Source organism: Lonchura striata, chromosome 1 (genome assembly GCF_046129695.1).
Source record: "Lonchura striata isolate bLonStr1 chromosome 1, bLonStr1.mat, whole genome shotgun sequence".
Taxonomy (NCBI): Eukaryota; Metazoa; Chordata; class Aves; order Passeriformes; family Estrildidae; genus Lonchura; species Lonchura striata.
Window position 1 is genome coordinate 156307029 of NC_134603.1, and position 22515 is coordinate 156329543.

General features: G+C 50.8%; 1 protein-coding gene across 6 annotated transcripts in view; it reads left to right on the plus strand.

The window, feature by feature from the left end:
• The window catches only part of MAP4 (microtubule associated protein 4), a 150018-nt gene that overhangs the window by 13888 nt on the left and 113615 nt on the right, over positions 1–22515 (plus strand). For all 6 annotated transcript variants that reach the window (XM_077790011.1, XM_077790021.1, XM_077790013.1 and 3 more), the window contains exon 2: positions 14484–14536. The gene's annotated coding sequence lies outside the window, so the exon portion shown is untranslated. The remainder of the gene's footprint in view (positions 1–14483; positions 14537–22515) is intronic.

Here is a 22515-nt window from a genome sequence, read left to right on the forward strand (position 1 = left end):
CCTGGCAATTACACTGTTTTGAGGTACATGGAGAGAGCTGGAGAGGGACTCTTTACAAAGGGCACCAAATGCCAGGACAAGGGGGAATGGCTGTGAGCTGAAGGAGGGTGGATTTGAATTGTTAGGGAGAAATTCTTGGCTGTGAGGGTGGGCAGGCCCTGGCACAGGTGCCCAGAGCAGCTGGGGCTGCCCCTGGATCCCTGGCAGTGCCCAAGGCCAGGTTGGACACTTGGAGCAGCCTGGGACAGTGGAGGTGTGTCCCTGCCATGGCAGGGGATGGATTAGGATGGTCCTTAAGGTCCCTCCACCCCAAACCACTCTAATGAGGAAAGGTTACAGAAGAGTGAAGAAATGCGGTCCCAATCTTCATTGAGAAACATCACTTAGATCTTGAGGTAAAGCCAGGCAAGATTGAAATTAAAAATTATGTATCAGTGGCTCTCTTGGCTTTATAATTTTAAGTTACTCCTTTTAAAACATAGTATGCTGATTCACTGTGCCTTCTGTGCTTTCTACCTGTTTCTGTTTTTAACATTATGAAACTGATGCTTTAAAATTAGCAGTTGATTGGGAAAACTATTTGTAGTAAGGGCAAGCCCTGAGTATTCAGCTTGTGCAATGCTTGTGGGGGCTGACACTGGGATCTTGCTGAGTGGGAATTCAGTGATGTGCCAGAAACAGAGTTTGCTTCATTCTAAGTCAACTTTAAACATCAGAAGTTGTATTATTCATTGTTCTTTCAGTTTCTCACCCTGATAAGCTGCTTTGTTGTCCTTGGAGGCACTGGGAGCCTCATGCTGGTTCCAGTTTAAATTGCAATATTTGTGTGTAGGGGAGGCCGGAAGGTTTGGGAGCTGCTGCAACTCCAGTACAAATCTTTTATTTCTGCCAACTAAAGAAATGCTGAGAACAGTAAAAATAATGGAATTGCATGTGAGACAATGTGTTAGACTTGTCTCCCTTGTCACTGGAATGTGGTTTTAAATCCCTGGGAGAGTGAGCTGGGGTTGGAGCTGCTGCATCCCTCCTGGTGGGGCTGCCTCAAACCCCAGCTCCTGCAGGAGCAGAGCTCTGCCACAGCTTTGTTTTCCTCAGGAGCTGTCAGATGTGGTGCACAGGCCAGTGTCACAGCATTCCCAGCTTGCAGGGAGCAATTCCCTCCAGCTCCCAGGGAGCATTCCCAGCTCCTGGTGCATTCCTGGAGCAGCGAGTGCACTGTTGGCAGTGCAGGCACCCAGCAGCAGTGAAGGAGCTTTGCTGGATCCTGGAATCCCAGAATGGTTGGGCTGAAAGGGAACTTAGGGATCGTCCAGTGCCACCCCCTGCCATGACAGGGGCACCTTCCATGATGCCAGGTTGCTCCAAGCCCTGTCCAACCTGGCCTTGGACACTTCCAGGAATCCAGGGGCAGCCACAGCTGCTCTGGGAATTCCATCCCAGCCCCTCCTTGCCTTCCCAGCCAGGAATTCCTTCCCAATCTCCCATCCATCCCTGTCCTCTGGCAGTGGGAGCCATTCCCTGTGTCCTGTCCCTCCATCCTTTGTCCCTTTCCATTTCTTCAGGCCCTGCCAGGGGCTCTGAGCTCTCCCTGGAGCTTCTCCTCTCCAGGGGAACATTCCCAGCTCTCTCCAGCCCTGGAGCAGCTCTGGGGCCTCTCTGGGTCTCTCAGCAGCTCCAGGTCCTTGGGCAGCTCTGCAGGTGGGTCTCACACACCTCCACACCCCATGGCCTCGGCACTTCTGCTTTTCTGTGGGTCTGGGTGAGTGACCAGGGGCAGGAGTGGGTTTGTGTCCCAGGCAGGAGCAAGTGAAATCGTGGATGAACATATGAACAGCTGGGCTTTTCTTTTTCTTTCTTTTTTTTTAATGAGTCCGAGCTGAGCAGTTTTAAGTCCAGATTAAAAGCTGGATGGTGTAATTATTTTTTAATTGGTCTTTGCAGTAAGAACCTGTGCATTAAACCACAGAACTTTCTGAATACCAATTGCTGTGAGAAATAGAAATCGGGTGGATTAAGTATAATGCTGGAAATTAATTTTATGGGTACCTCTGAAGCATTTTCATGCAGTCATAGTTCAGTATTTCTTAATGCAGCTTTTGATTTCTGAAGGCATTATTTGAGGTTTTTGAGCAGTGAGTCTGCACTGATTTATTTGGTTGGGTGTGAAGTAACACACTTTGTACTGGTTCCAATCTTGATGAGGAAACTGCTGTTGGTCCTGCTGCATTTTCAGAGCAGGAGTTGCTTTCCTTGATAAGCACAGAAGGATCAGAGCAAACACTTGCAGCAGCTCCCTGGGCTTAGGCTGTCGTTGCTCTGATAACACAGGCAGGGTGAGAGCTGCTCCTCTGCTTTCCCAGGATAAGAGGGTCTGTGGGGATGGAATCACTGAAGGTGCTGAATCTCTCCCTTGTTTTTATTTTCCCCGTAGTTCTTATCCAAATCATTGTTTACTGTGACTGAACCCTCAAAAATGCAGCAAAGTGAAAGTGCACAACTCTCTCCTCTCTCTGCATCAACTTGGGAGGAGTTTGCAGTGAGCCGAGGACAGGAGGAGAGGGAGCAGCCTCAGGCTGGGCCAGGGCAGGCTCAGGGTGGGCAGCAGCAGGAATTTCCCCATGGAAAGGGAGCTCAGACCTTGGCACTGCCCAGGGAGGGTTGGAGTGCCCATCCCTGGAGGTGCCCCAGGAATTCCTGGCTGTGGCACTCAGAGCTCTGGGCTGGGGACAAGGTGGGCCACACTCAGTGACCTTGGAGCTCTTTCCCAATCTGAATTCTGGGATGCTCCTGCCCTCCTCACCTCGGGCTGGTCCTGCCAGGACTGTAACCAGAGATAGATTTAAAAACCTGAAATGAGGAGCTGCAGGGTGCAGGACAGTGGGTGACAGTGCCCTGGATCTCTGTAGGGTGTGTTTGGGGTCTGTTCCCCTATCTGTCTCAGGTCCTGCAGCAATTTGCTTCTGGTTTAACTCAGCTGTCTGCACCTTGTTGTAACCTGTCAGCAGCTGGTGGTGGGTACTCACACTCCAGCCCAGTTTTTCACGCTGAATTGAACAAATCTGTTTTTTCAGACAGTTGCATAACGGGAAGTGACTGCTCATCTTCTGTTCCAGGTTTTTTTGTTGTTGTTGTTGGCTTTAGAAACTTTTTTTCCTCTAGAAACCTTAATTATTTTACTGCGGTTGTAAATAAACATTTGAAGAATTTATCAGGTAATTTCAGGGCTGGTCTCTGTTACCTTGAATTTGCTAGGAAGTGATACTGCTTAAAAATCCCTAAAACCCATAATTTTGATGCAGAATAAATGAATGTGTTCCAGCTCAGTCCAAGAATTTATCCACAAGATGGCTTTGAGTCTTACTCTGCACCTTCAACAAAAGAAAACTTACCCCTTATAAATGGAGTTTTTTTTTTTTTGGGTTTTTTTTTTTTTTTTTTTCTGGTGGGTTTGTTTTTCAATCTGGGCCTGAAAAGCTTGGGTAAGGTGAGTGTCTTTATGCCTTGGAAATGTGATCTGTGAGCTAAGAGGCAAAGAACTAAATGTTAATGACCTTAACCCTATCTAGCTGCACTTCCCTGACCTTTATCTCCCATCTCCCCTTTCCCCAGGTACAGGTATCACGTTCTGCTTGCACCTCCCAGAACAAACCAGCTCTGATTTTAGCTGGAAATCTGAAATAACAGGAGAGTGTTGGTTTTCCCTGGTTCTCCTGCACCCTGGTAGTGCCCAAATTCTTGTTCCTGGGGTGGAGAGAGGTTGGTTGTGCTGGGGATCACTCAGAGCTGGCCTAACAAAGCTCTGCCTAAGCTGAGCTGTGAGTTCTGGCAGGTCTTAGCACTGTCCCCACATAAGGGAGGTCAAGTGATGTTTTGAGGCTTCTCCTGAATTTGCCAGGAGAATTTGGGATGTTCCATGAGTGACTTCTGCCTAGCTGGATCCCAGAGGGGTCCTGACAAAGTCACTGTGTAATCAGGAGTTTAATATTTTAGTTATTTTGGTATCTCAGGACACAGATATTGCTTAATTCTTGCTAATCTGGTCTTTTCCGTGGAAAACTTTCAGGCAACAAATCCTCTGAAAACTTCTGGAATACGCTCATATTCTGAATGGATTTCATTTGAATTGATTCTAACACTTCATGTTGTCTGTGCAATGATTTTTGAATGTCATTAACTTTTCTAGCAGAGGATGCTCTCTAGTCTAGAAGCCAACAAAAATGGAGAGGGAGTTCAGCTAGGATAGGACAAGGAGTGGTTCAAACAGAGAGAGAAGGTTTGGATGGGATATTGGGAAGGAATTCCTGGCTGGGAGAGTGGGGAGAGGCTAGGATGGAATTCCCAGAGCAGCTGTGGCTGCCTCTGGATCCCTGGCAGTGCCCAAGGCCCGGCTGGACACTTGGAGCAGCCTGGGACAGTGGAAGTGTCCCTGGAATTCTGATCCTATGGTTTACCTATTTTGACACTAGCCAAAATTTATCCTCTCTGTGCTGCTGAGCAGCCATGGCTCCTGGAAAAGCTTTTTGGAAGGAGGAGGAGCAGGGCAGAACCCACCTGAGCAGAGCCCTGTGCCAGGGCTGTTTTACAGTGCTCATTCATTGCCCTGCAGTGCAGGCTCCTGCTGCAGAGGCACACTGAGGAGCTGTCATTCTGCACTGGGCAGCCCAGGCTCTACAACAGCAAGATTTGGAGTACTCAGCTGTCAGACAGTGGGTCACTCAAGCCCTGGGCAGTTTGGATTTTGTCCTCAGCAGGGGAATGTGTCCCCTGGTCCCAGCACCCGCTGCTCCACGGGCAGGAGCTCAGGGAGGTTCTTGTGTGTGAAGAAACAAGGGAGATTTGGTGCTTGGTGTAATCAGAGCTGTAGGGCACTCAGATTTCAGATGTGCAAGGAGCAGCTGGGTCAGTAGCAGGAGATTCCAGAAAATAAGCAAGGAAGCTCAGTGATTTCTAGCCCTGAAGCAGCAGCAGTCCTGTGTCTGCACTGGTGTAAATGCCTTTTTTACCTTCTCCTTCCGATCCACATTCACGTTTTTGCTCTTGAGAATTCACAGGGAAATCAAATGATGATTGAGACTTTGAACCTGCTCTGTTTGTGCAGTGGAAAATAAAAGATTGTTTGGTTTTTAATGTATTCCTCCAACACTATTTGTGTTGCTGTCTGGCATAATTTAAAAATCAAAAGTTGCAATCCTTTTGCCTAAAAAGAGTGATGAAGCATCTGCTGTATCATCATCATCGTCCCAAAATTGATATGGAAAAGGTAACAGCAAAATCCTAGAATCCCAGAATGATTTGTGTTGGAAAGGACCTTCTATCCCAGCCCGTGCCACCCCTGCCATGGCAGGGACACCTCCCACTGTCCCAGCTGCTCCCAGCCCTGCCCAGCCTGGCCTTGGGCATTTCTGGGCATCATCCACAGCTTTTCTGGGCACCCTGTGCCAGGGCCTGCCCCCCCTCCCAGCCAGGGATTCCTTCCCAAGATCCCATCCAATCCTATTCTTTCAGCTCATCAAAAACCATCCCTGAGCAGAGGAGGTGCTGAGATTGCTGTGGGGTGGGTTCATCTTGCAGTGTTTGTCACCTCTGCTGGGACTGGTTGTTGGGGATTGAGGAATGCCTGGATCACTCTCCTCGTGTGTTCCTGCACACGTGAAATATTTCTCCTCAAAGACACAGCTTATTTAACCTGTCACACTGATCTGCTGAGATACTGCTCTTTGTTCAGAGCACATCTGGGCATGAAACTTGAGTTTATAGAAATGTACATAGATTACCTTCATGGAAATATTTATATATTTATTAACCAAATAACATGTATTTTCAGAGCTTTTATCCTACTATCCTGGTCACACTGCCAGCCTGTATTCTGTTGAAATTTGGTGGGTTTTCCTTTTTTCCTCTGAAGCATCCATGCAAAATCTACGGCAATAATAATTTTCCAACTTGAAAAGCCGGGACTTAAATAAATCCAAAATCTCTGTTGTACTTTCAGGCCAGGACTGGGGCAGTTGTGAGTTGGGGTGGAGCAGCACAGGTCAGTGGTTCCACCATTCATCAGCACCAAGCAAAGCTCAGCTGCAGGAGCACCCCGCTGATCTCTGCATGGATCCTGTCCCATCAAATCCCTGTTAGGGGGGTTTGGAAGTGTTCCCTGAGCTGTCCTGAGCTGGGACCTGCAGCTCCCTGCCCACCCACACGTCCCCAGGGGATAATCCCCTCCATCCTCCAGGACAGGGACACGAGGAGGCTGTGACCTGCTGTAGGTGAGCAGATATTAACGGGCAGTTTGGGCACGTGAGTTATGAAACCTGGCAGGCATCAGCCTTTGTTGGAACTCAAAATGTCCCTCAGACATTTTTAGAGGTTCCAGGCCTTGGTCAGAAGCATTTGAGACCATGGCAGGCAGCTGCAAACAGCTGTGATTTTGGGTTTGAGCCATGGGATGAGTTACCAACTTTGGAGGTGGAACAAGCACTCACAAAGGGTTAGATGGGATAGTAAAAGTAGTTACAAAACAGAGGGAAATTTTTTTAGTATTGTACAGGGGGGTTTTAGCACCTGTCCAGGGGGGTTTTACTTTGTACATGGGGGTCAGAAGTTCTAAGATGGAGGAAAGTGGGCTGATCCTGTTCTTCCTCCTTCTTCATCCTCACCTCCATGTTCTTGGTGATGTTGGCACTCACAGATTGGTTTAGAGTAGAAAAGCACTTTGTAATACAGGTAGTAGGTATTGGGGGAAAACTATAAACATGTAATACGTAATATATCATATAAAAGAGAGCAGCAGCCCTGGGTGGGGAGGGAGAAGAAGAAGACACAGACAGAGAGGATGTCAGGGTGTGTGTGCCTCTGCCTGAGCTGTGAGCAAACCACAGTAGACAGAGATGAAAATCTTTTAGATAATTTGCAATAAACTGCCTTGAGACCCAACAACAAGAGGCTGCAGAGTTTTTCTTTGGAAGCACGGCTTGGAGGAGAGACTTTTCCACCACATGAGACCCCAGAGCAAGCCCGGGGTTCTCACAAGCCTTGAAAACATGAGAAGATCCCAGGCTGGTGAATTTTCATGTTTTCTTACACTGATAAATGCCAGGGACCATTGGGAATTCTCCAGGAGCTGTCTGGTTTGAAGCTGTGTCTGTGGCAGCCTGCAGGGCCCAGGGGAGTGGGAAATCCAAACTTTTCTCCTGTTTGCCCACAGCAGGGCCTGAGCTGACACTGCAGACAACATTCCTTAATCTGGTGTAACTTGGTAAAATCATGGTTGGTGCCTGCAGTTTCCTTCTTGGTTTTCCTGCTCCAAAGCTGAGGAAAGCCAATGTTTTGTAGTTCCAATGGGATTAGGGAGTTCTCCATTCTGGGGTGCGTGGATGTAAATACATCCCTGTGTTTGATACAGTCATGGAATGGTTTGGGTTGGAAAGGAAGGGACCTTAAAGCCCATCCAGTGCCACCCCTGCCATGGCAGGGACACCTCCCACTGTCCCAGGCTGCTCCCAGCCCTGTCCAGCCTGGCCTTGGGCACTGCCAGGGATCCAGGGACAGCCACAGCTGCTCTGGGCAGCTGTGCCAGGGCCTGCCCACCCTCCCAGCCAGCAATTCCTTCCCAATATCTGATATAAATCTCTCCCCTTTCAGTTTAAACCCATCACCCCTTGTTCTGATTCCATTTTCTCTCTGTCTTTTGTTTAAGCCCCTTTAGGACACACCTGCACATTCTGATTTTGGGTGTCCAGAACACTGCTGACCCTTTGATCTGCACAGCAAAGGTTTGTCCTGGGTGAAAGCAGAATAAACCTCAGGGGTTGTTCTGGAAGAATCTCCAGCCTTGCCAGGGAGCTGGTGGGGAGCAGCTGTGTCCTGCTGCTGCTCTGGGGGTGCTGTGTGCCAGGAGGATCCTTATGTTGGACCTGTTGGTTACACCTTGGCTGAGAGACTTTCTAAAAATTAACATTTTTGCTGGTTTTTACAGAGGCACTGAGAGAGAAGCCCTTGCAAATGCCCTGTTAGTTGTAGTTGTAGGCTGGGGAGGTTTTTGTGCTGGTTTGCTCTTGTGTAGTGCCAGGTGAGCTGGATTTGCTGGAGCTCCCAGGAAGCTGGGGTGATGTGAATATAAAAAAGGGTCAGGAAGAGCTGCTCACAGTCTGGTGTCTCTGGCTACCCCTGTGCTGCTGAGTTATGTGATGTTTGGTGGTCTCTGGTAGTGCTGGGATGTTTTATTTCAGGAGTTTTCCTCTTGCAGCCTTTGACCCTGGGCAAAAATCCTCTCCCACACATTGGTGGGTGCTGTTCCAGAGCTGCCATGGACCAGGACCATGCTCAGATCTGTTTGCACGGAGCAGCCCTGGTGTGGGGTGCAGGATTTTATCTGTGAGCATCTTCCTGGTCACTCTGACTCCAGTGTGGCATTGAGGAGCTCCTTCCCATTCCTTCCTGGTGCAGGAAGGCGTCTCAGGAGGGCCAGCAGTTGGCTTAGAGCCTCTCATTAGTGGACAAATGACATTTGGATAATGAAAGCTGCTTCTTCTCCTCGATGCCATCAAAGAGTTCATTAATGCTCCCCCAGCCCAGGCAGGATGGGCACTGGAGGAGCTCCAGCCTTGGACGATGATTTCATAGTTCAAGGCTTGACTCTGTTCTTGCTGCTGCTTGTATAATGTGTGTGCAACTGGGTCTTTATGAATCTCAGATCATTACAAATGCTGTTTCTGGCCTGTAGTATCCCAGAAGATGCAGGTTGGATAGTGCTGGCAGAGGGTGGGTGTGGGGATGTGCTTTGGCAAATAAAGCAGATGACAGGAGTCACAGTGGATCTGTATTGATTAGACAGAACAGCAGGAAGAATTCCTGAATTCTTAAACCCTCTATTTTTAGATGTAGTTCGTCTGGGCTGAAGGCTTTCTGTTCCCTGAATTGTTCCAAAAATAAATATTTCAGAAGAGGATTAAACTTGAATGTGGAAGTCAGTGTTTTTTATGCATCAATGTTCATGGAAGGATCTGGTCAGAAATCACTATTCTCCTTAAATTTGCATGCTCTGAATCCAAATTAAAGCAGCTTTCACCAAAACTACTCATCCACACGGGAGGCTCGAGGTGCTGGTGAGAATGCAACTGTGAGAGCTAATTTTAGCTAATTCAGTCCTGTGAGCAGCAGAGTCCTTCAGCTGTGAAAAGAGACACTTTGCTCTTGCTTAAATCACTTTCTTTTTTTATTGAGCTTCTGCTGAACACGGACAGGCTTTGCTGATTCTCACCAAGGGCAATTTCTGCCCTGGCTTTTGGTGCTGGGTTTCTTTGTGGTGTGAATCTGGATGTTAAGGTTTTGTTTTGTTTTGACACTTCAGAAAGATTTTTGAATCTTTCTACGCATCGCTGGTGTCAAAATCCTTCATCTCAGCCTTCTCTGGGTGTTTGCAGCCTCCTGTCACATCGAGTTTATGTGTAACACAGTCTCTCCCACGTCCCTGTCTCGGGCTCTGGCTTCTGGAACTTTCCTTCCCAGGTGAGTGCAGCCCTTGCTGCATTGCCCAGCCCTCTGGAGCCCTTTGGGAAAGTCCTTGGCTGGTCCTTGACATTGGCACCGTGATAAGCCATGAGTCACTCCTCAACTTCCCAGAGTCATTGCACGTCGTATCTTTTTTTCAAATTGCTCCTGACATCCCAAAATCCGCGGTGCTATAAAAACAGCCCCACTTGTGCAGCTGCTTCTTTCCTGTCTGACTCTATGAACCTCACTGGGTTTTAACTTTGTCAGCCCGAATCGCTGCCGAAGACTCTCTTTGTGAAGCGTGTCCCCTCTAATAAGGATGAAATGTGGATGCTGCCAAAGAGTATCTGCTTGCTTTGCAGTGGAAGTTCTTCATCCTTCCACGTCCTACCTGGGACTGGGGAGGAGCATCTCCTTCTCCAAGCAGCAGGACTTGCGTGACTGCCGTGGAGCTCTGACTTGCTGCTCATGAATATTTCCCTAGAAAATGATTCACTCTTCAAGTGCAGTGGAAATACATCCTGTGTTTTGAAGACTCTTTAAATTATTAGTCTAACTTCTCCTGGGAGAAGCTCCACTCAAAAAGCCTGGAGTTAAATGTAAAAGCAGTCTCTTTCAAATCCCAGAATCATTTGGGTTGGCAAAGATCTCCAAGGCCATCGAGTCCAAGCTGTTCCTGATCCCCTCCTTGTCCCCAGCCCAGAGCTCTGAGTGCCACATCCAGGTGTTCCTTGGACACCTCCAGGGATGGGCACTCACATCCTCCCTGGGCAGCTTCTTCCAAGCCCTGAGTTCCCTTTCCATGGGGAATTCCTGCTGCTGTCCACCCTGAGCCTGCCCTGGCCCAGCCTGGGGCTGTTCCCTCTCCTCCTGTCCCTGTTCCCCTCCACTGTCCCCTCCTGCCAGGAGCTGTGCAGAGCCACAGGGTCCCCCCTGAACCTCCTTTTCTCCAGGCTGAGCCCCTTCCCAGCTCCCTTATCCATTTCTCCTAGGATTTACTGTCAGCTTTATTCAGATGCCTCATGTAGTGTGGGAGCAGGAGTTTGATGCTGAACAGAAATTCATGGAGTATCTGGCAGTGGTGCCTGTGAAGGAAAAAAATTCCATCATATTTGTGAATAAACTCTTGGTGTAGGAACTTGGTGAGTTCAGGAACAGGCAAGGAGACAATGTAGGTGGCCATAAAGGCAGTTTTCTTTCTGAGGGAAGGTATCCCTGCCTGTGGCAGGGATTGAAATGAGATCTCTAAGGTCCCTTCTACCCCACCCCATTCTGTGACTCCTTGTCAGGTTGTTGTAGTTATTGCTGGGAAGAGCCAGGGATGGAAATCTGAGCTGCCCAATCTGGATTTCATGGCCACTGTGTATATTTAGCTCAGGGTTCACCAGCCTTTGCCTTTGGAGCCGGCATCCGACACCCTGGGACTGCTTTGCATGTGGAATGTTGGAGTGGGGTGGGCAACGCCCCTCTTGGCTTCTCTATCAAGTGATCTTCATGCCCTGTGTGTGTTGGAGACAGGAGCTATTTAAAGGGAGCTGTTTATCCAGAGCTTTGGAAGCCAGGCCTGAAGGGTGAGAGAACAGGAAACTCCAAGGTTGAGGGGTTTTCTCCTGCAAGGCACAGGAGCAGTCCTGAGTTTGGGGTGGGAAAGCAGAAAGTGCTGCTTGTTTAGGGAGTTCAAGGGAGCTGATAAGGGCTTCTGAGATGGGGAAAGGCACATTTTTTCCTTGTGGTAACCTCAGTGGAGTGCATTCCACCTGGCTGGGGTCAGTGATAATCCAGTGTTGCTCTGCTCCCTGTCTCTGAGCAGGGGCTGAGGCAGTCACTGTACACACACAAAGTCCTGGGGTGCTGGAATTGGAGAGCTGGAGGCTGTCCAGTGATGATCCTTTGATGAGGTGGGTGTGGAGAGCTGCTCACATCCTTTTTGGGTGGCTTACCAAGATGGGCTCGGTGCTTTTCCCCAGGACCAGGCTGAGCTGGGAGTTCATCCTCCAAAGGGCTGTCACTGCAAACTGGCAGAGATGAGTAACTGCTGCTAAAAGTAGTAAAAACCTTCAAAACTACAGAAACACGAAGGGAGTTGTTAATATTTGCCCTGAAATGTGGATATGATTTTGGAACTCCTCAGAAACCCTGTGTGTTCCAGATGGGCTGTGTTTGGTGAGCTCCTGGCTGGTAACTGGGGATAGTCAGTGTGTTAATGGGATGCAGGGGATGCAGTTTTTTGGGAGGGGAATCTCTGGAGCTGGAGAAGCCCTTGGAATGTTCTGTACCAACAGGATGGGGAGCAGAGGAGCTGAGGAACAAGAAGTACTGGTGCAGGATGTGGAACTGGATCTTACAGGGACAGTAAACACCAACAGGGTGCATGCCAGGCAGGACCCAGTGGGGAGTGGCATTAATGAGATCCCTGCTTTGCCTTGGTGCTGCTTTTCTGTGGCAGCTGTGGGGAAACAGTGCTGGGGAGGAAGGAAGAAGGAAGGAAGTTGGGAGTTTGGGGTCAGAATGCATGGACAGCTGTCTCTACTCCTTGAATCAGTTCTCAGAAGCATTTCTCCAAAGTGGAGAGCAGTCCTGGTTAACCATGGGCCACAGGAGCTGGGATTTGCTGTATATATGGATTTTCTCCTGCTGTTTAGCAAGGTTTCTGAAACAGTCTTCCTCAATTTATCCCGTGAGGGGATGGAGTAAAGTCTCTCAGATTATTTGAAGACCCAACACATAAGAAATCTTCGCAGCCCCACCTTCAATTTCAGCAAATCTTTTTTAGATCTTTTAAGATATTTAACACTTCTTGTCAGTGAGAACACCCCCTAACTTAAAGGGCATCAATTTAACAAGGGGGGCAGTTAAGACTCCCACAGTTCAGGAATTCTGCCCTTCAGGGGTTGTTTAGAGAGCAACCAGAGGTACATTTTACCAAAGAAAAAGTTGGTTTGCCCAGACCAATAGCCTGGGGTGGATTTTATCTCACAGTTACCAGGCTGCCCCAGCCACTGCCCTATTTGAACTGGAGCAGCACTAAAAAAGGATCTTCTGCTTCTCATTTTCTTCAATTCTGCCTGAAAAGAGAGGTCTCTGCGTTGTTTTTCTTAACAAATAAGGTAAAGTTGTGGTGGTTTCTGTGCAAAGGACTGGATCACAGCAAGAACTGTGGGCTGGACACCAGGGGAGCAGCAGTGGGGCTGTGATGCCTGGGGAGGGGATGGGGCTGTTCTCCAGTGGGAAGGACTCTGATGTCCCAGTTTGTCACAGGCTGGCTCACCTGCCAGTAAGGATGTGGGGATGGGAGGTTGGTGTTGGTTTGTGGCCCTCTGAGGAAGGCACTGAGCACCTGGTGCAGCTGAATCCTGCACCAGAGACTCCTCCTTTCCACAATGAATGTGGGAACTCCCCTTGCCAGCCCTTCAGGACTCCTCTGGAAGGCTTTTCTCACTCCTGAGTGCTTTACTGAAGCTGAACTGACACTTTTCACTGGGCTGTTTCCTCGTTTAGCTAAAAACTCTGGCATTTCACTTCCCTGGAAGACAAAATATCCATCTGTGGGGAGAGGAACACGTTTGGTGTTTCTGTCTGGCTGCCGAGCAGGTACTGAGATGATTTTTTTCCTGGGAGAATGGCTTGATGACTTGCAGTGGTGGAGAACAAGTTGGACATTTATTTCTCCATGTGGATTGAAATACTTTAACTCTGTGGCTCAGTTTGTGCTCTCTTCTTCAAGGCAGATAGAAGGAGCAATTACTGGGATAGATTTTTTTTTTTTTTTTGGTGATTGCTTCACAATTAAGAAACGTTATCAACAAAATGTAAAATATCGGGTAGAAAAATTTGGAACGCGACACCCAGGTGAGGAGATGGTTCCTGGTAAATCTGGTGGGAGCAGCTGCACTGGAATCATGGCAGAAGTAGAGCAAACAGCCAGAGCAGATGAAGGTGGGCTCGTGACTGGGATGTGGCTGTCACAGGTGGCTGGGCAGGTGTGACAGGGGCTGACAGGGGCCCTGTGAGCTCTTAAGCCATTCATTGAGCACCTGAAATGCTGCTTAGGGCAGGGATGTCCTGATTAGCCTGGCTTAATTCAGCTTTAATGCTGTGTTTGGAGAAACCTATTAAGGTGTGCAACGAGGGAAAAGCAGCTCACGGTTTTCATGGAATATCATGAACAGCTGAGCAAGTGTTGATGGGCAATAGCAAGCACAGAAATAGCAATGACAGGGTGGTTGGAATGTGGGGGGACCTCTGGATGTCACCCAGGCCAGGCCCCTGGCAGGGCAGGGTCCCTGGGGTGTGTCCAGGTGGGTTTGGGGTGTCTCCAGCCCCCCTGGGCAGCTGTCCCTCCATGGAGAGAGGCTCTTCCTCCTGCTGAGCTGGAGCTGCTGTGGTTTGCTTTGTGGCCATTGCTCCTTGTCCTGTCACTGGGCAGAGCCTGGCCCCTTCTCCTGGCACAGTTTGGGAGATTTGTGTGGCTCCCCTCTGAGCCTTCCCTCCTGCAGCCTGAGCAGCCCAGCTCTGCAGTCTCTGCTCAGCAGAGATGCTCCAGAGCCCTGAGCAGCTCGGTGGGCTCTGCTGGACCCTCTCCAGCAGAGTCTGTCCACAAAAGCCCACCCAGGGAATGAGCTGGAATTCAGGCAGGTGGCTCTGGGTGTCACACCTGACAATGCCCCAATATCCAACACCACTGTGCTGCTGTCAAAGTGGCTCCTTGGACTGAGGAGCCGAGAGCTGGACACGACACCCCAGCTGTGCCTGACCAGGGCTGAGTAGAGGGGCAGGATCCCCTCCCTCACTCCTGACCCCAGCAACACTGGGATCTTACTCCTGTTGAGGAAGGAACACCAAGAAAAGCTGCCTGCATCATTGATGGGGGACTGCAGCAAAATCTCCCAGGTCTCAGTTAATTCTGAGTTCCACCACTCATGTCCCAGCATCCCCAATTCCTGCCATCCCAGGGCTCTGTGCTCACACAGTTCCTTCTGCCTTGTGTCTTGCAGATAAGCAGTTTCTGAGGACTGAAGTACCTGCCCAGGGAACTCCTGCTCGTGAGGTAGGAACTGATTTTCTAATGACCCAGCAGGAAATGCTGCATTCAAAAGCAGAGTTTGGTACAGCTGTGTGTGCACAGCAGAACAGCTGTGCTGGGAGCTGCAGCCACCATCCAGAGATCTGGGGTGCGAGTTCTGCCACTGGGGACTTCTGTGGAGCAAGCGTGGCTGGAATGCACTCACCTTCCCATCCTGTGCTGATAAACCTTCTAATTACTGCTAATTACTGCTCTTTTTACATGCTGCCAGTTAAAATCCTTCCAGACAGACTCACTGAAAGGTTTGGGCTGGAAGGGACCTCAAAGCCCACCCAGTGCCACCCCTGCCATGGCAGGGACACCTTCCACTGTCCCAGGCTGCTCCAAGCCCTGTCCAGCCTGGCTTTGGAGACTCCCAGGGATGCAGGGGCAGCCACAGCTGCTCTGGGAATTCCATTCCCATCCCTCCCAGCCAGGAATTCCTAATTCCCAATATCCCACCCATCCCATCCCTGCCCTCTGGCAGTGGGAGCCATTCCCTGTGTCCTGTCCCTCCATCCCTTGTCCCCAGTCCCTCTCCAGCTCTCCTGGAGCCCCTTCAGGCCCTGGAGGGGCTCTGAGCTCTCCCTGGAGCTTCTCCTCTCCAGGGGAACATCCCCAGCTGTCCCAGCCTGGCTCCAGAGCAGAGGAGCTCCAGCCTTTCAGGTATTCATTGAAGTTCAGACATTTTTGGGGTTCTGTTTATAACAGGGCTGGTGTGGAACTCCAGGCTTATCTTTTCTGGCCACTTGGACTTTCCTTCTTTGCCTTTTCTGCTTCAAAGGGCTCACATCTTGTTTGACTTGGTCATTCAAATCTTCTTCTTATCAGAGTAAGAGGACTACAAAAGATTAAAATGGGGAAACTAGGCTAAGAAAAACAAGTCTGATTTGATTTGTTAGGAATTGGGAGCAGCAGATCATCCAGGTTTTTTATCCTAGCTTCCTTTGGGGAAGGCACAGCAAAGCTCCAGTTCTGGAATCTGCCATCAGCCCTGCAGTCAGGATGTTCAAGGTGCAGGTGCTCACCTGATGTGCTTTGGGGAAGGAATTACCATTTATTCCTGATTTTTGTGTGGACCGAGAGACCCAGGTGTCTTCTGCAGAGCAGTTTGGGGTTGTTCTCAAATGCTGGTTACGTGTTAAGTCCTGAGAGGAATTTCTGCTGTCTTCTTCCCTGTTTGAGCCATCCCTCTGCATTTTCCTGTAGAAAAGGCCTGAGCTGTCAGTGGCAGTGCTGGTTCCACGCAGGGACCCCCAGTCAGGAGTGCAGAGGGGCCACATGGACAGAGCTCATCCCACCTGCTTTATCCCCTGTCATCTCCTGGAACTGCCTGCAGTTCACAGGAGCTTCCCAAGTCTCCTAAAACTTTGGTTTTTTATTCCTCAGGTGCCTTTTTTTCCCGGTGTCCTTAAATGACAGATGTAGAGATAACGCTGTGGGTGCAGAGTTCTTCATTTCCAGTGGGGCTGATGCTCCTGTTCATGGTGGGACTGGAAGAAGCTCCTGTGTCCCAGTTCCTGAGGGGCTGGAAGGGGCTGGAAGGTTCTCCCAGTTCCTGAGGGGGCTGGAAGGTGCTCCCAGTTCCTGAGGGGGCTGGAAGGGGCTGGAAGGTTCTCCCAGTTCCTGAAGGGGCTGGAAGGTGCTCCCAGTTCCTGAGGGGGCTGGAAGGGGCTGGAAGGTTCTCCCAGTTCCCGAGGGGCTGGAAGGTTCTCCCAGTTCCTGAGGGGGCTGGAAGGGGCTCCCAGTTCCTGAGGGGGCTGGAAGGTGCTCCCAGTTCCTGAGGGGGCTGGAAGGTTCTCCCAGTTCCTGAGGGGTCTAGAAGGTTCCCCCAGTTCCCAAGGGGCTGGAAGGTTCTCCCAGTGCTGCAGGGGCTGTGCCCAGGCTCCCTGGGGCATTCCCAGCTCCTGCTGTCACTCCAGGGCTGTGGCTGCTGGCCAAACCATCTTAAGTCGTTGTCTCAAAGCCACTTGAAGAGAAGCCAAGGAAGATGGCTTATCTGCCCAGGGTGGGCTGGAGGGGGGGCCGTGCCCACAGTGCCCCACGTGCCCTCCCCGTGGCCTCAGTGGACCTGCAGGGGTCACAGGGTGTCACCTCCCCTCAGGGAGGAGCTGGACAGGAAAAGGTGACAGAGGAATGGGAGAGATTGGTGTTTTCCTCCCTGCACCTGCCAATCTTGAGTGGGTTTTATTTTTCCTCTTTTCTACCTCTCTTGGCTTGGCCCAGTGTGCTGTGAAGGTCTGCCAGGCTCCTGGGATGTCTGGACTCGATTTGGACTTCATGAAGTATCTCCAGTTGGAAGAGACCCTTAGATCATCAAATCCAATTGCCTGCTCCTCATAGGACCTCCTAAAACTGAATGCCACACCTGAGAGTCCTCTCCAGGCACCCCTGGAGCTCTGACAGGTCGTGTTGTACCTCCCACCTTGTCCAGGGAGGTGACTTTGCCATCAGGATATTTCTCCCTGGTACAAACTGGGAGCTGTGGCAGAATTGCCCCCTGCATTCCCAGGCACCCACATCTCCACAGTCCTTGTTGCAAGGTTTCAGGAGGTGCAGAGCCAGCAGGGCTTTCCCAGAGCCTGCACTGAGCAGCTGAAGTGCTTCCTGGAGGGATTTACCCGGGAATCTTTCAGCCAGGCTCATTGCTGGCGAGGATGAGGAGCAGCAGCTTCCTCCCCACTGCTGGGAGCTGGGCTGCTCCTGCTTGGATTCACCTGGCTGAGGAGTACCTTGGCTTCTGTGCCAGCCTGAAGCTGTTTTCTCACACTGCCCCTCAGGAATACCCCAGTTCCTCCTGCTCACTCCATTCCCCAGGCCCAGGGGAATGTCTGGTCATGATTGTGGCACCTGGATCTTCATTTGGTTCTTGTGTTGGTTCCACGTGTACACATGGGGAGAAAACACTTCTGAAAACGTTACCTGCTGGGTAAATTTATATTTTGTTGTGTAATGGCTCTAACTGGGAAGAAGCACTGACGAACCCACATCTTTAGGGTCAGTTTTTGGCATGGGGTGCCCAGAGCAGCTGTGGCTGCCCCTGGATCCCTGGAAATGTCCAAGGCCAGGCTGGACAGCGCTGGGAGCAGGCTGGGACAGTGGGAGGTGTTCCTGCCATGGCAGGGGTGGCACTGGATGGGCTGCGAGGTCCCTTCCAGCCCAAACATTCAGGGATTTGAGGTTTCTGAGTCGCTTTACCGCTTAAGGTTTTACTTTCCTAAAGTGTTGTGGGAAGCACCCTGAACTACAATCAAAAGGTTTGGGTTTTTTTTGGTTTTGTTTTCAGTTCTACACTGAATAATTATTTATTTAGTCCCCTCTTTTTCCCCTTTTGGAAGAGAGTTGCTGTGTCCAAGGGCATCTCAGTGTGGCACTGGATGCTGCAGCCACACCTGGGATAAGAAAGTGAATCATTCTCTAAGGAAACCACCACACCATGCCTGATAAGGCTGCAGGGACACCTGGAATGTCTTTTATTGCTCTTTCTGTCATGAAATCTCAGCTTTTGTTTTCTTACCAAAGCCTTGTTTTCCAGGCACCCTTGAATGTGTTTGCTATCAGGAGCACGGAAATGTAAATACAATGGTGGTTGGGCTGCAGCAGCACCTCCCTTCCTCCCCCTGCCTTCCTGCATGCACTTGGGATGGGGGGAGCTGTTCTTCTGCATTAATTCATTTCAGAAAGGACTGTTCTTGCCCCTGCTGCCACCTCATCAGATTTCAGAGACAGACAATTCTCTCCTTGAGACCAAGAACTAGCACAAGGCCTCGTGCTCTGGCTCCTCTTGGCATTTCCCCAAGCTCCTGCCTACCAGCACATCCCATTTTTTAACTAGATAAGCCACACAGGCACTGTTCTACTTGAACTAAGACTGCATTCTTCTCCTTGCAACATTTGAGCCCATTTCCTAGAAGAAAAACTAAAAAAAAACTGGAGCCATCACCAACCTGAGTGTCCAGCCTTAAGTTTGCAGCTGTTTGTGAGAGCTGTTGCCCAAGTGTGGTTGTGCTGGATGTGCTTGGTCACTGGGAGCTAATGTTGGTTGATCTCTCAGTCAGCAGGAATTTTGTCATTACAACCAGGTCAGGATAATTGAAAGGCTCCAATGTAGAATTTGTTCTTTGGCCTCACTCGGGAGGAATTGGGCTCAGCTGTTGGATGTGAGCGCTCGCTTGGCCTCACTCTGTGCCTGTCATCTGCTTTTTTTACTGACTGCCATGGACTTTGTGTGGCAGGAACGAGTCTCTGGGCAGTTCTTGCTCCTCAGTTCCCAGCCTTTCTTGCCTTCTTGCCACAGCAAATGCTTGTGCTGTGTCTGTGCCACGCTGGGGCTGCTCCCTGCCCAGCAGGTCAGCGCTGCTCCTCTGGCCCTGGGCCAGCCGTGGGGCTGAAGCAGCTAAAGAAAAATCCCTGGGATCCTCTCTAAGAATAAACATCACGCGAGAGCAGGAGTGTCCCCCTGCCTGGGGAGAATTAAATTTCCTGCTGGGAGGCAATAACAGCAGCTTAAGGGCTGGGCTGGCATCCCTGTGGCTGGAGGGATGAGCTGCAGGGCCCCAGGAGGGGCTGGCCAGCACCTGCAGCTCTCCTGGCTTCCAGAGCCACTTTTGGAGGGGGTGGGGATGAACCTGCTGGACCTGTGGCCTGGCAGAGCTCCCTGTGGATGGAAAGCTGCTGGCTGTGCCACTGAACACGTTTTCAGGCACTTCCTTGGAGCTGTGTCCTCGTCCCTCCCCTGGGCAGCACAGGAGCTGCTGAGGGATCTGAGCTGATTCATGTTCCCAGGAATTCCCTGGCTGAGGGGGAAGGTCCCTCTCTCTGCACTTAATGCTGGAGCTGTGAACTCAGAGCACCCCAAGTTCTCCCCTGGGGAGGTTTGGGGGCTCACTGCACCTTTCCCTGCCTCACACTCCGTTCTGAAGCTCAGTTATCCTGCTCCCTGGCCTTGGGAGCTGCACCATCACCACCAGGAGTGCCCCTCTCCCTTGGATCACAGGTTTTGCTTCCCAAGCTTCCAACAAATCCTTTCCTGAGCTTTTGTAGCCAAAGGTTTAGCTCTGCTTGCTGAGGGGCCCAGGTGTGATCAGGGCTTTTAAAGCTAAAGGCTCCTACCTTGGTTTAAAAGGATTTCAGAGTTTTGCCTTTCTCACCTGTGTGTAGGCACAAATATCCCTACTTAGAAGTAATTCCTATGAATGTGCAATATGGTTAATCTCCATTACATCTATTGTGGAGTTTCCCCAACATGAACAAAATCCATACATGGAATTGCCAAAGGTGATGCAAAAAGCCCTTTCTGAGCGTGATTTAGGGGCACACCAGGGTGTAAAGGCTGGCTGGGATATCCCAAACTGGATACTCTGTCCTCAGCAGGGTAAGAACAGGGATATTCCTGAGCTGGGTTTAACAGAGTCAGGAACTGGGGTATCCCAGAGCAGTCAGGAACAGGTTCCACAGCTTGGAGCCTTCCAGATGTAATTCTGCTCCCACCCAAAATGGGCTTAGGGATTTTAATTCTCCATGAATTTCTGAGCACCTGAGTGGCCTCCATAGAAAAGGAGGGAATTTGGTTCCTGGCCTGACAAAGCCTGTGGCTGGAGTGGAGAGGTGCTTGAGGTCCCTGGGCACGTCCCCATGGATCAGGAGCAGGTCCCTGGGCACATCCCATGGAGCAGGAGCAGGTCCCTGGGCACATCCCATGGAGCAGGAGCAGGTCCCTGGGCACATCCCATGGAGCAGGAGCAGGTCCCTGGGCACATCCCATGGAGCAGGAGCAGGTCCTTGGGCACATCCCATGGATCAGGAGCAGGTCCCTGGGCACATCCCATGGAGCAGGAGCAGGTCCCTGGGCACATCCCATGGAGCAAGAGCAGGTCCTTGGGCACATCCCATGGAGCAGGAGCAGGTCCCTGGGCACATCCCATGGATCAGGAGCAGGTCCCTGAGCACATCCCATGGAGCAGGAGCAGGTCCCTGGGCACATCCTCATGGAGCAGGTCCCTCGGCACGTCCCATGGATCAGGAGCAGGTCCCTGGGCACATCCCATGGAGCAGGAGCAGGTCCCTGGGCACATCCCATGGAGCAGGAGCAGGTCCCTGGGCACATCCCATGGAGCAGGAGCAGGTCCCTGGGCATGTTCCATGGAGCAGGAGCAGGTCCCTGGGCACATCCCATGGAGCATGAGCAGGTCCTTGGGCACATCCCATGGAGCAGGAGCAGGTCCCTGGGCACATCCCATGGAGCAGGAGCAGGTCCCTGGGCACATCCCTGTGGATCAGGAGCAGGTCCCTGAGCACATCCCTGTGGATCAGGAGCAGGTCCTTGGGCACATCCCATGGAGCAGGAGCAGGTCCCTGGGCACATCCCATGGATCAGGAGCAGGACCCTGGGCACATCCCTGTGGAGCAGGTCCCTGGGCACATTCATTCTTCCAAAACTTATTCCAGTAGTGTTTGAAAGCTTTAAAATATTGTTTTCTCTTGACAAATCCCCTTGGAAAAGCATTGCCAGGTTTGCTGTTCCACTCCTCTGGAACACCGAGCTGGTGCTGACTTGCCATGAATGAAAACAATTCCCCACTCAAATTTCTCATGTGGAAGCTTCCAGTCCTGTGTCCTGATGGGCAGGTTCTGGTGCTCTGTAATTAAGCTGTCAGGAGAAGGGCTTATTTTAATTAAAAGTGAAGCAGCTGCTCTGGTACAGTCACTGACACAACTGGAATTCCTCCGTGCAGGGAAAGGAGTGGGGTGGCTGGAAGCAGAGATGGAGTCCAACCTGTGCCTGATCCCAGCTTCATTCAGAATTCATCCTCTCTGGCCTTGCTTTCCCTCCTACACTCTCAGATGTGTTATACACGTATTTATATTTGTTATATCTACAGAAGGCAACCCTGGGAGTTGATGAAAGCACTGAGGGCCTACACAGTGGTACTCAAACTGTAATTAGGGCAGACTAAACCTCTGAATTTTCATCTCACAGCATGACTTGAACTCATTCTCGTCTCTGGGTTTGTCCTTCCGGTGTTTGTGCCGTGTGGTTTTCATCCCGTTGTAGAAATCAGCACCCAAATTCTCACGTGAGAACAAAATCCTCTCTTCTGGGAGGCATGTATGTGAGACAGAGGTGGAATAGGATGAATTCAGAGGAGCTGGCACGAGGGCTGAGGTGAAATTTTGCAGTGGAACTTGTCCTTGTTGTGCAGCCAGCTGTGCTGTCCAGCTGTGGCAGCGAGGTGGTGCCGCAGGGAGAAGAGCGAGGAGGGGAAGATGGGAACTGCACTCTGTCAGGGATGTGCCAGCCTTGCCTCTCTGCCAGGAGCAGGATCTCTGTGGGCACAGCCAGGCTGCCCGTGTGCTGTGGGGTTGCTCTGGGGGGAGGTGGGACCCAGCTCCTCCCTGCCCCGCTGCTATTAAAGGAAAGCAGCTGACAGGAGCAGCTGCTGGGGCTGCTCAGCCCAGCATCCTCCAGAGAAAGGGCTTTGCAAACAGCCCTTTCCTCCCCTGCCCCCACTTCTCCTTCCCTGTGCCAGGAGAAACCAGGAGGCTCTTCCCCCATGATTGATGGAACTCTCCTTTTTTGGTGCTGCCTCCACGAGATGAAATCCCCTCTGCTGCGAGGCCCTAAAACCTGCAGGGCCCTGGGGGGCTGGCTTTCTACAGCTGCTCACTTTGGAGCTAAAACTTCCAGGAAGGTGGGCAGACTCTCTTGTTTTCTTAGGTAAATATTTGATTTTTGGAGTCCTTTTTAGGTCTCTTACTTCAGTGCTGGTAGGCCTGTGCAGAGCTCGACACTTGAAAGTCCCTCACAGTTATTATCTATGAACTCATCTTCCATGTGGCTTTTTTGAAGGCCAGCCAAGAGCATTAATCCCCACCTTCTAGAGTCCCTAATCCCTGCTGGGGCTTAGAGGAAAGTTATTCTTGTCCTCCCAGTGAAGCTGCTCTGGCAGAGCATCTCACTCTGT